The following is a 12,187-nucleotide window of genomic DNA, read 5'->3' on the forward strand; positions in this document are numbered from 1 at the left end:
ATGACGTGGTCTACTTGGGGAGGTGCGGTCTCCTCGGGGGAGGGGTTTTGGGGGGTCCGCCAGTTTTTGGGGGACGGTCGATTTAGAGGGCGGGGGCGCTTGGGGAGGCGTTTCGTTCGGGGAGGCCGTTCGCTGGGGGAGGCGGTTCGTTCTTGGACGCGGTTCGCTCGCGGGGGCAGCGCGCCGGGGGAGGCGGTCCGCTCGAGGCGAGGGCCGATCATCGCCGCTTGCGGCTATATTTATTATTATTATTATTGGGTTTAGGGGCAGTGATCTGCCTGAAGTGTATTTTTTATTGGTCTGTTTTTCTGTAAAATAAATGTATTTTTTTAACTAAAGCTCCTGCAGCTTTTAAACACAGCCAGTTTTGAAAAAAAAAGAAGGTCTCCGGAAGAAATGATTTCCTTTCCCCCTCTATCTTCATACCAACATGCACAGGAAGTGCAGGAATAGCTAAAGAAAAGTGAAAATTTGCTTATCCTGCAGATCCATCTGGAGGAACGAGGAAGATCATGTGGCTCGATCGAAAGCTAACGCCTACTAAATGGTTTTCTCAGCAGATGTTTCCAAGGTGAATGTATTTGGCTGTTTTACTTCAGTCTACCCACTTTTACAGTGTTGACATATGAGGAAGTGGTTTGTCTTTTTTCAGTTGCATCATATGTAGGAAAAAATGCTTTTTTTTTTTTTTTTTTCAACATTTCATTCCAATGTTTCACAAGAACCTTCTTTGTCAGGTTGGCGAGCAGCCACACTGTGGGTTCACTTTAGCCTTTGCAAACGAAAGTAAAAGGATCACACAACAACTGCTGTTCATGCTGAAACTTGAATACAAATATCTAGAGCATGGGGGCCCAGTCCTGGTATTCAGCAGTGGGTAGGGCTGGGGTAGTTGGAAAACAAGCAGGACAGTTGATCTCAAGGGACCAGGACTGGACGCCCCCGATATAGTGTGAACAGTGCTGTTATTCATTAGTGGCCCACAAGGGCTGACCATGAGTAAAAGGGCTTGTCTCTAGATACAAAACCCAGATGCAAACTGGTCTAAAACCAAGACTATACTTTCAGGGATCATTTCTTTAGTTGCTGACTTGAGAAATGTGTTTGTAAAGAGTTTGGTCTCACTGCCCACGATGAAGAGTGAAGATGTTTCCTTCAGAGCAGGAAACTGGTGGAAAGACTTTGGTTCTTCTCCACTGTTGAAGACTGGTCAGTGTTTCTGACTGAGACACTGGAGGAGGAAACATGTTCTGAGTGGAGCTTTTTGCTGTTAATAAAGTTTCAGTGTGAAAATTTAAAAAGCAGAAAACTTTCAGTGGATTAGTGTCATTTCCTGCAACATAATCAGAAACAGGGTCACTGACTTCATAAATACGTGAACGTGCTGTTGGGAGAACAGCTGCACATATTTCATTTTACAGCTGATTTTACACTGATTGTATCTTATTTCACAAATTTCTACAAACACCCAACAAAAGCAGCTGTTCACACTGAGCTCACTGCTTCTATGGGGATAACATGTAAAAACAACCAGACTAAAGGTTGTTTGTCCAGTTGTTCCCACACAGCATGAGCTCTGTGTCAGCACGTGGACTTTGGTGGCTTCAGGTAACTGGTAGCAGAGACCTGCCCAGGCTGGACCAGTCTAATCACCTGGGCTGGTGTGTTGGACCTGTGCATCCACACAGCTGTTTGTACAGACTGGAACCTGTTTAAAGCTTCATTCAGGACACTGTAGAATGTGAATGGGTCTGCTTCATTCTTCTTTTAATAGAGACTTAACTACAGGCACAACAAAATATTTGGAAAACTTCAGCATTTTCTTTAAAACAAACAAATCAAAAAGCTCCACTCAGAACATGTTTCCTCCTCCAGTGTCTCAGTCAGAAACACTGACCAGTCTTCAACAGTGGAGAAGAACCAAAGTCTTTCCACCAGTTTCCTGCTCTGAAGGAAACATCTTCACTCTTCATCGTGGGCAGCGAGACCAAACTCTTTAGAAACACATTTCTCAAGTCAGCGACTAAAGAAATGATCTCTGAAAGTATAGTCTTGGTTTGTTCTGGATGGTTCTCAGGGTTTTATGTGTGGAGACCAGCACTTTTAGTCCTGGTGGACTCCTGAGGTTCAGACAGACGCACCTTCTCTAATCAGTCACAAATTAACTTTTTATTTCTTGAACTCATTGCTGCCATGACATTGAGGAAATGCTCTTTAGGTTCCCAGTAATCAGCAGAAGTGCATGTTCAGGTGAACTAGTTTGGAGTAATGATGTGGATTTTCCTCTTGTAGCAGGAAGCACCTGGTTGCCGTCCTGACCTTCACAGGCCTGCTGAGAGGTCGCGAGTACCGGCTGATCCTCCAGAGACTCGCTGAGCTGAAGAAGAACCTGGGCAGCGCCGGCGGCGACAAGAGCCGAATTTTATTTGACAATATGCAAGTCGCCGTCCGCACAGACTGTCTGTCCATCCTGCCTTTTTCCTGCCTCGACGTCCTGCTGCCACACAACTAGAGAAAACGCTGACTGGGCAAAGAATAAGAGCTCAAGTTCTGGATTTACTGCACTAAAGGTCAGCAGGTTCAGTTCTGCTCAGGTGCTGTGACAGAAAGTAGGGCCCTTGTTGTCCAACACCACATCTAAACCGTAGCCTCCTAAGAAACTCAGCAGGAGCACTTGATTGGTCAACGCAGCATTTTCCTGGATGACATGTTGCAGAAAGAGCTGAACCAGATCCAAACACTGTCGTTTCATCAGAGCAGGTCACTGTTGAATCACTGCCCTGTCCCTGCTCAGATGATCGAGGATTACTGTGTTTTAGTGAAACTGTAGTTTGTTCTGGCTCAGACACACACGCACGCACGCACACACACACACACGCACACACACGCACACACACGCACACACACACAAACATGTCCTGCTGCCACTGACACTGACTACAGACCAAATATGGATTCATCCTCTGCTGAATGTAGTGATGAATGACCCACGTGCTGTCGTTCGTTCCACATTTGTTAACGCTAAAGTGCCCAGCTGCTCCCAGAACCTGATGGGAAAGGAATCTGACTGTATGTGTCCACTTTTTAACACAAATTACAAATAAAACTATGACCCAACATGTTGAACTTCTCAAAGCAGAAATGAGTTCAGCATCTTTTCTGACGCTCAAATGTACGAACGCCTCATGATTTCATTTACTAAACCTAATTAAATGTGAGTCCCGTTTTGAGCTCTGTGTCAGCACGTGGACTTTGGTGGCTTCAGGTAACTGGCAGCAGAGACCTGCCCAGGCTGGACCAGTCTAATCACCTGGGCTGGTGTGTTGGACCTGTGCATCCACACAGCTGTTTGTACAGACTGGAACCTGTTTAAAGCTTCAGTCAGGACACTGTAGAACGTGAATGGGTCTGCTTCATTCTTCTTTTAATAGAAACTTAACTACAGGCACAACAAAATATTTGAAAAACTTCAGCATTTTCTTTCCAACAAACAAATCAAAAAGCTCCACTCAGAACATGTTTCCTCCTCCAGTGTCTCAGTCAGAAACACTGACCAGTCTTCAACAGTGAAGAAGAACCAAAGTCTTTCCACCAGTTTCCTGCTCTGAAGGAAACATCTTCACTCTTCATCGTGGGCAGCGAGACCAAACTCTTTAGAAACACATTTCTCAAGTCAGCAACTAAAGAAATGATCCCTGAAAGTATAGTCTTGGTTTGCTCTGGATGGTTCTCAGGGTTTTATGTGTGGAGACCAGCACTTTTAGTCCTGGTGGACTCCTGAGGTTCAGCCACACCTGCTGCAGTCACAGCATCACTACTGACAGGTTTATTTTGTTCTGGAGGAAATCTCATGTTCCTTTAAGTCTCTTGGTATGACTGGAGTCATGAGCTGCTGTTTTCAAAAGGATCGTCTGAAATCCTGAATCTCTGGCAGCACCAACATGAGTATTGTCCCCTGCTCAGAGTTTATGGCTCAATCCAGTTGTGAAAGTTAGAACATTTTGTTTTGTTGAAGTAAATAAACTAGTGTGTCTGGACCTGGAACCTCAGGAGTCCACCAGGACTAAAAGTGCTGGTCTCCACACATAAAACCCTGAGAACCATCCAGAACAAACCAAGACTATACTTTCAGAGATCATTTCTTTAGTCGCTGACTTGAGAAATGTGTTTCTAAAGAGTTTGGTCTCGCTGCCTACGATGAAGAGTGAAGATGTTTCCTTCAGAGCAGGAAACTGGTGGAAAGACTTTGGTTCTTCTCCACTGTTGAAGACTGGTCAGTGTTTCTGACTGAGACACTGGAGGAGGAAACATGTTCTGAGTGGAGCTTTTTGTGCTGACAAAGATAATCAGAATTGATAAAGAACAAAGTTTGACACTGGAAGGATGAAGGGCTTTTTAATCAGTTTTCAGCAATGAGAAATTACTCAAACCCAAATTAAGAACCTGCAGTGTTAATAGTTGATGTTGTGAAGGTCATAGAGAAAACTCAGAAAACAACAAAGTCACATTATTATAAAACAGAGTTTTTCATTGGAAACTGCTGCCTAATATTCAAGTGGAGGTTGTCGACAACGACTTGCAGAACTTGCAGTTTTTTCCTTTATGGTTCACCTGCTGAAACACTATCAGCCTTAGGTTCTTACAGTAAGTTGAGGGCGTCTTGTTTCTTATCATCTTGGGATTTAGACAGACTGTAATTTTCTCCACTGCTCACTGTGGTTTCTTTTAGTTCTAGTTTTGGTTTGAGCTTTGATGCAAAAATGTGAAGTTGTGGTTTTCAGCAGCCTGTGAGCGTTTCCACTCCAGCCTCTCGTCTTCCTTGTCAACCTGCTCTAATGTGTGTGAAAATGTGACAAACAGGACAAGAGCGTCCCAGAAGGAAAAGGATTCATTGCCTCGAAGCACGGTGACCCTTGTGAACGCACTCTGTCAGTATCACGTGTGAATAAAATGATGTGGAATAAAAAACTGGCACAAAGCCTCAAAAAAGCTCCTGAGGTCCAAATAAATTCATGAAAACACGTGACATGAAACTAAAGTTTCCTTCTTCTGGTGAAGACAGATGCCTCTGGAAAGTCAAAATACTGGTGGATCCTTATTTCTAGTCCCTTTTGTTGTCTAAGGCTTATTTCAGTACAGAAGCACAAAGCTGCTTTTGTAATTTTCCTTCAAAAACAGGCACGAGGGGACGTGCACCACAGCTGATATCGACATATGGGGGACAAAGGCTTTTTGAGAAACTGTATCTGAGGTGGGTTGATGAAGATTCAACGTGTTGTTCTCACAGGTGCACACACCTGTCAGGACGGTGACGATGTCAGCCAGGAAACACACACACACACACACACACACACACACACACTCACACACACTCACACACACTCACACACACACACACACACACACCTCTGAGAAGCTGTGTAATCAGGCCACAAGTGAAAACAGCTGTGCAGGTCAGTGACATGTACATTTTCAGTTTTTCCTTCATTAAACCTGAGTGGAAATGTTCTCAGCTGAGGTGGAACTGGAATAGTCAGTGAAATCCCAAGAGACTGGCAACAAACATGGAGTTTTACTTTGTGTTGGCTGGATATGTGTGTAAACCTGTGCTCTTCTGTCAGTTGTCTGGGAATCTGGATTAAGTCTGTGCTTTATTTTGATTTAAAACCGACACATGGACAAACTGTAGGAAGAGAAGCAGAACTGACCACAGGGACATATGGTGGAAACATGCAGCTGAATCTGAGGTAAACAAGGATTTTATTGAAGATGTTTTGAGTGTGAAAGGTTCAGGTTCGTCAGTGGTGACGCTGTGACAGCAGCAGGTGTGTCTGAACTTCAGGAGTCCACCAGGACTAAAAGTGCTGGTCTCCACACATAAAACCCTGAGAACCATCCAGAACAAACCAAGACTATACTTTCAGAGATCATTTCTTTAGTCGCTGACTTGAGAAATGTGTTTCTAAAGAGTTTGGTCTCGCTGCCCACGATGAAGAGTGAAGATGTTTCCTTCAGAGCAGGAAACTGGTGGAAAGACTTTGGTTCTTCTCCACTGTTGAAGACTGGTCAGTGTTTCTGACTGAGACACTGGAGGAGGAAACATGTTCTGAGTGGAGCTTTTTTTTACTAAAGAATAAAAAGAACAGGTCTTTAAGTGTTTAACTTTGTAGTTCCATGTTTTTACTTTCACTGACCTGTGACCAGAGACTTGAAACCTCATGTGAACTTTCAAAGTTTCCAGAGTTGTCCAACAATGAACCAGACAGAGGTTTAGAAAACTGGCTCTTACACTCATGGATGTTTTGTTCAAACCAGGTTTTCTGGTTGATGTTTGCTGTTTCTGTATCAACACACTGACTCCAGAGCAGCTGCTCACTGGTTTTCACCGGAAGAGTCAGTTTGTAGCTGTGACACCAGCAGGTGAATTTACCTGAATGAACTTCTGCTTTAAAAAAAGAAACTCAACAGATGATAAACACTCAAACTGTTTCTTTTAACCAAATCAAAAGGCTCCACTCAGAACATGTTTCCTCCTCCAGTGTCTCAGTCAGAAACACTGACCAGTCTTCAACAGTGGAGAAGAACCAAAGTCTTTCCACCAGTTTCCTGCTCTGAAGGAAACATCTTCACTCTTCATCGTGGGCAGCGAGACCAAACTCTTTAGAAACACATTTCTCAAGTCAGCGCTTTGAAAAAGTTTATTACAAAAAACTTACACATCCTCAATACAGTCTGTACAGAGACCCACCCCTCTCAGTACCGTTCCAACCTCCCCTCAGACATGTCCCTCTCGTCCCTCTGCTTTCTCAAGTCAGAACTTTGAAAAAGTTTATTACAAAAAACTTACACATCCTCAATACAGTCTGTACAGAGACCCACCCCTCTCAGTTCCGTTCCAACCTCCCCTCAGACATGTCCCTCTCGTCCCTCTGCTTTCTCACGCCGGAACTCTGAAAATTTTATTACACCAGCTTACACATCCTCAATACAATCTGTACAGAAAACCCCACCTCACAGTGCCCTCCCAACCTTCCCTCAACCATCTCCCCCTCACCCCTCTGCTCCCCTCAGTAATGCCATGCCCCCCTTCCACCTCTCCCTCGCCCCGTGGTATCCCCACCTCTTCACGTCCCTCCCAACCCTCCCCTGCATTCCCCACTCTGCTCTCCTCACCGCCTCCCCCACCGTCCATTCCCTTCCCTCCCTAACCAACTCCTGCCTAGCTGCCCACAACATCCTCTTGACTACGCTGATGCAGTACCACAGCACCCACCCCGTACATTTCTCCTCCCTTTCCAACCCCTCCCCTGTCCTCGCCATGTCCCACGTCACCCTTATCCCCGACTTCACCTTACGCACCAGCTTATCTACCCCTGCCCACACCGCACCCGCAAAGTTGCACCCCCAGAACACGTGCCTCACGTCCTCCTCCCCCCTACACGCCGTCCTGGGGCAAAGTGCCGTGCTGCTTAGCCCATGCCTGTGTGTTCTCTCCCTCACCGGCAGTCGCCCGAGTGCCACCAACCAGTTCAAGTCCTTTAGCCCGTTTTCCATCCCCTTGGGCTGCATCCTCATCCACCTTTCTGCCGTCATGCCCACCACTCCCGGCTCCTCCCGCTTGTCTTTCACCAACTCGTACATCCCCCTCACACTTCTCCACACTCCTCCTTCCAACACCTCCGGATTCTCCCTCAACCACCTCGCCCCGTGTTCGTAGTACCACGGCAATTGCTCAGACCGGGGTCTCAAGTTTGTCCAGTCAATCACTCTCCTCGCTGGGTAGGAGAAGTAAAACTTCGCGAGCCCCGCCCCTGCCCGCTCCCCCTCCACCACACTTCTCAAACATTCTCTCACGAACACCGCGTCCAGCCTCAACTGTACTCCCGGTACGTCCCTCCCCCCCTTCTCTATTCCCGCCATCATACGCCTCCTACCCACCCACTCATACCCCCCCCCCCACAAGAACTCAAAGATCATTCTCTGCACCTGCGACCTCCTACCGACAGGCAGAGGATAGACCCCGGCCAGGTACACAAGTCCGGGCAGTACCTCCCCCTTCACCACCAATATTTTCCCCGTCAACGTCAACCTTCTCTTCCTCCACCTCCCTAGCACCCCCCCCAACTTCGCAAGTCTCTCCTCCCAATTCTTTCCCCCTCTGTTCCCTTCCTCCAACCATACCCCCAACACCCTCAGCGGCCCCGCACAGTAGCTAATACCCTCCACCTCCGCCTCCCTCTTTTCCATCTCCTTCCCAAAACACTTCACCTGACTCTTCTTTCTATTCAGCCTCGCCCCGGCCGCTTCCCCGAAATCCTCGAATGTCTGCAATGCATGCCTCAAACTCTCCTCCGAATCCAACAATAACGTCGTGTCGTCTGCGTACTGCGTTATCTTGACCCCCCCCCCCCCCGGAACCCCTACTCCCCCAATTCTGCCGTCTTCCCTAATCGCTCCCGCTACCGTTTCCATATATAAAACGAATAACAAAGGGGACAAAGGGCATCCCTGCCGTACTCCTGCCTGGACTGGGAAGGGCTCGCCCATCCTCCCGTTGACCATCACCCTGCTCTGCGCCCCCCTATACAGCGTCCTCACCCACCCCCCGAAACGCTCCCCAAACCCCATTCTTCCCAGCACCTCAAACAGAAAGGCCCAATTCACCCTGTCGAAGGCCTTTTCCAGGTCTAGGCTCGCCACCCACAACCTCAGCCGCTTTTCCTCCGCCCACGCTATATAATCTCTAATCAACTGCAGGTTCAACCCCGCCGCCCTACCTTCGACACCGCATGTCTGGTCCTTGTCCACCACCTTAGGCATGACCCCCCGCAACCTCCCTGTGATTACCCTAGCCAAGATTTTATAATCCACACACAGCATCGTCAACGGTCGCCAATTCCCCAAGTCCTTCGCTTCCCCCTTCTTGTATAACAGTTTTATTACCCCCTCCCTCATTGACGTCCCCAGTGTCCCCCTCCTCAGGATCTCCTCAAACACCTCCTGCAGCCACGGCCCCAAAATGTCCCAAAACGCCAGATAGAACTCCACCGGCAACCCGTCTATCCCCGGCACCCTCCCTTTCCTCATCCCCCCCACCGCTTTCTTCAACTCCTCCCCCCTTATCGGCTTCTCGAGGCCCTCCCGCTCCCCTCGTCCGACTCTTCCTTCCACCACCTTCAAAAACCTCTCTCCCTTCTCCCTGTCCCCCGCCCTGCTCTCGAACAACCGCTCATAATACCTCGTCACTTCCTTCACTATCCCTTCCCCTTCACAGACCACCTCACCTCCTTCCCCTATCACTTCCCCCATCCACAGCCTCCCCCGGCGTTCCCTCACATCCCCGAAAAAGGCGGCGGTGCACCCTCCCCTCCCCTCCACCCACACTCTTTTCCTACTTTCCACCTTCTGTCTTGCTCTCCCCTCATATTCCTTCATCAATTCCTCCCTCGCTCTCCTACACGCGTCTTCATCCATCTTCCCTCCATGATTCCCCACCGCGAACTCCCTCTCCAAGACCCTCTGCCAATCTCTCACCTTTCTTCTCTTTCTCCTCTCTCTCCTAACACAATAGGTGATGCTATATCCTTTCACCCTCTCTTTCACCAGCCCCCACCATTCGACCACTCCGCCCCGAAAACCCCGCAGCCCCTCCATTCGTTGCAGTACCCGTCTTACCCCCTTCCTGTAGTCTTTCTCCTCGAGTACTGCACAGTTTAATTTCCAATACCCCTTGCCCCACTGCCCCTTTGCTATTCTCCACCGATATAACACCCCCATATGATCGGAAAAAAACAAGGGGCGTAATGCCCCCTCCACCACCTCAAAGGACTTAGAAAAGAATATGTAATCAAGCCTGCTCTGCATCCCCCTCGTGTTTCCCCACGTAGGGCCATGCAGGGCAGGCGTCACCATGTCCCCTCCATCCCTCAACAAACTCCCCTCCACCAGTTCCTTGAAACCGCCTCCCCTTCCCCCCTTGCCCTTGTCCCAGTTGAAATCCCCCCCGAATATTATGTCCCTATCCGTCACGAAATGTGGCAGCAATGCGCTGATTAGTTTCCCCCTCTCGTCTCTGTTCTGTGGCCCGTATACCCCAATTACCCTTAGCTTGAGTCCCCAAACGTCCACATCCACCCCTATCGCTCTCCCCTGCTCAATCTGGTACACCTTCCTAATCTCCACCCCTTTGTCCCCAAACAGTATTCCCACCCCCGTTGCCTGCACCGACCCCACCCCCCAGACAGAAGCCCCTTTCGTCCATTCACTCGTGAACCTGTCCACATCTCTATCATCCTTCAAGTGCACTTCCTGTAGAAAATATATGAGGCACCCACAGTCTCCCAAAAACTCAAATACCCCCTCCCTCTTCCTCTTATTTCTCAGCCCCCTTACATTAAATGTGCCTACCCTGTGCTCCTCCATTCTCCTTGTGTTACCAAACCCCTACAGCCCTCTCCGCCCCTCCTCCTCCACCATCTGCTCTGCCCACTCCAGCCCCCCCCCCCCTCCAGGCCCGTCCCCTGCCCCCCCGAGAGCACCAAGTCCTCTCCCAAACCCAACTGCACCGCCAAATTCAAACTCTCACTGAAACTCCCTTCCCCACTCCACACTCCCTCCCCCCTCCTCTTCCCTTCCCACATCCCCGTCCCCTCCCCTTTGCCTTCCCCGATTGTCCCAACCCCCCCCCCTTTTTCCCCTCCTTCCCCCTTCTGCGCCCCTTCTCCCATGTCAGTCCTCCTCCGTTTTTTTCTTTTTCTTCTTCCCTTCCCCTCTTTCTCCCCTGGAGCTCCCGCTATCCACCTCGGATTCCACCCGGGGCTCTGACCCTCCTCCACCCGAACTCGTTCCCCTCTGCACCCCCCCCCTCAGTCTCCCCCCCCTCAGTTTTCCCCGCATCCCCTGTTTGTCCCGCTGCCGTCCCCGTCTTCTTCTCCTCCTCGTCCGCCGCTGCTCCGCCGTTCCACCTCTTCTCCTCCCGTCGTCCCCTCATCTCCGTCTTCTGCGACCCCACCACCACTTCTGTGAACGTCGGCCTCCGACTCCCGCACTCCCTGTAGAGATGCCCCGGCTCCCCGCAGCTGTGGCAGGTTCTGCGCACGTGACAGTCTCTCATCTCGTGCCCGTCCTCCCCGCACAGGGGGCATCCTGCGAAGGTGCAGGAGGCCTCCAGATGCCCATGCCTACGGCACCTCTTACAAAAGTCCGGCTGCCCCGCGTAGTACAGGTACCCTCTATCGGCGCCCAGACTGAAGATGGCCGGGGGGTGCGCCCATCCGTCCGGACTCCCGTTCTCCCTCCGCAGCAACACCTGGTATTGCCTCCTCCCCGTCCAGTAGGTTCTGGAGTCCGTCATGTGCCTCGCACCTGACACCACTTCTACGTACTCCTCCAGAAAGCTGGCTATTTGCTGATCAGTCACAAACGGGTTAAAAGTCTGCACTGTCACCACCCGGAAGTTGGGCTTATCTAAGTTCAGTATCTTCCAGTCCCTCAGCTCCCCCCGACCTATGCTCCGTTCCACCTCTTCTAAGGCCGCCCCGTAGATCTCCGCCGTCTTCCACGTCACGTCGTACGCCCTCGCCTTCTGGTTCGTCTGCACACACAGTACATCCGCCGCTTTCACCTTGAGTCTCTCCTCCAGGGTCACCCTGGTAAACAGATCCCTCGGCAGCAAACCCTCCTCATCTCTTCTCCACACGAATTGCAGGGTCCACCTGATCCCCGCTCTAGGAATGTTTCCTCGGTGCGCCATCACTCTGCTCTCGCGTCGCTCAATCTCTGTCCTCTCCCGCGGAACGCCTTCTTCCGCCAGTGTCTCAGTGCTCCTTACACCGCACAGCCCCTGAGACCTTGAAAAACCTCCAATGCACGTGCTCTTCAGCAAGACCAAACTCTTTAGAAACACATTTCTCAAGTCAGCGACTAAAGAAATGATCCCTGAAAGTATAGTCTTGGTTTGATCTGGATGGTTCTCAGGGTTTTATGTGTGGAGACCAGCACTTTTAGTCCTGGTGGACTCCTGAGGTTCAGACACACCTGCTGCAGTCACAGTGTCACCACTTAGGTTTTGTTACTTCAACAACAAAACAATAAATTCTAACTTTCCCAATTCCACCATGTGAGTTTCTCCTCAAACTGTTGCTCCAACTTTCAGCCTTTGGGACTTTACTGTCAGGATGATTTAGCA

At 49.7% G+C, this 12,187-nt stretch overlaps 5 non-coding genes and 2 pseudogenes across 5 annotated transcripts; 3 read left to right on the plus strand and 4 right to left on the minus strand.

Annotated features, from left to right (window-relative positions):
- The first annotated feature begins 1,052 nt into the window (after nt 1–1,052).
- On the plus strand, nt 1,053–1,259 carry LOC113132642 (small nucleolar RNA U3). Its single transcript, XR_003295917.1, has one exon. It is a non-coding gene; the product is annotated as a small nucleolar RNA U3 (small nucleolar RNA).
- A 588-nt stretch (nt 1,260–1,847) lies between these two features.
- LOC113132648 (small nucleolar RNA U3) lies at nt 1,848–2,054 on the minus strand. The gene has a single exon (XR_003295919.1). It is a non-coding gene; the product is annotated as a small nucleolar RNA U3 (small nucleolar RNA).
- A 1,450-nt stretch (nt 2,055–3,504) lies between these two features.
- LOC113132637 (small nucleolar RNA U3) lies at nt 3,505–3,711 on the minus strand. Its single transcript, XR_003295916.1, has one exon. It is a non-coding gene; the product is annotated as a small nucleolar RNA U3 (small nucleolar RNA).
- Nucleotides 3,712–4,116: 405 nt separating this feature from the next.
- LOC113132658 (small nucleolar RNA U3) lies at nt 4,117–4,323 on the plus strand. The gene has a single exon (XR_003295921.1). It is a non-coding gene; the product is annotated as a small nucleolar RNA U3 (small nucleolar RNA).
- A 1,585-nt stretch (nt 4,324–5,908) lies between these two features.
- On the plus strand, nt 5,909–6,115 carry LOC113132653 (small nucleolar RNA U3). The gene has a single exon (XR_003295920.1). It is a non-coding gene; the product is annotated as a small nucleolar RNA U3 (small nucleolar RNA).
- A 396-nt stretch (nt 6,116–6,511) lies between these two features.
- Nucleotides 6,512–6,714, minus strand: LOC113132669 (uncharacterized; annotated as a pseudogene).
- Nucleotides 6,715–11,838: 5,124 nt separating this feature from the next.
- Nucleotides 11,839–11,953, minus strand: LOC113132685 (uncharacterized; annotated as a pseudogene).
- Nucleotides 11,954–12,187: the final 234 nt, after the last annotated feature.

Source organism: Mastacembelus armatus, chromosome 22 (assembly GCF_900324485.2).
Source record: "Mastacembelus armatus chromosome 22, fMasArm1.2, whole genome shotgun sequence".
Lineage (NCBI taxonomy): Eukaryota > Metazoa > Chordata > Actinopteri > Synbranchiformes > Mastacembelidae > Mastacembelus > Mastacembelus armatus.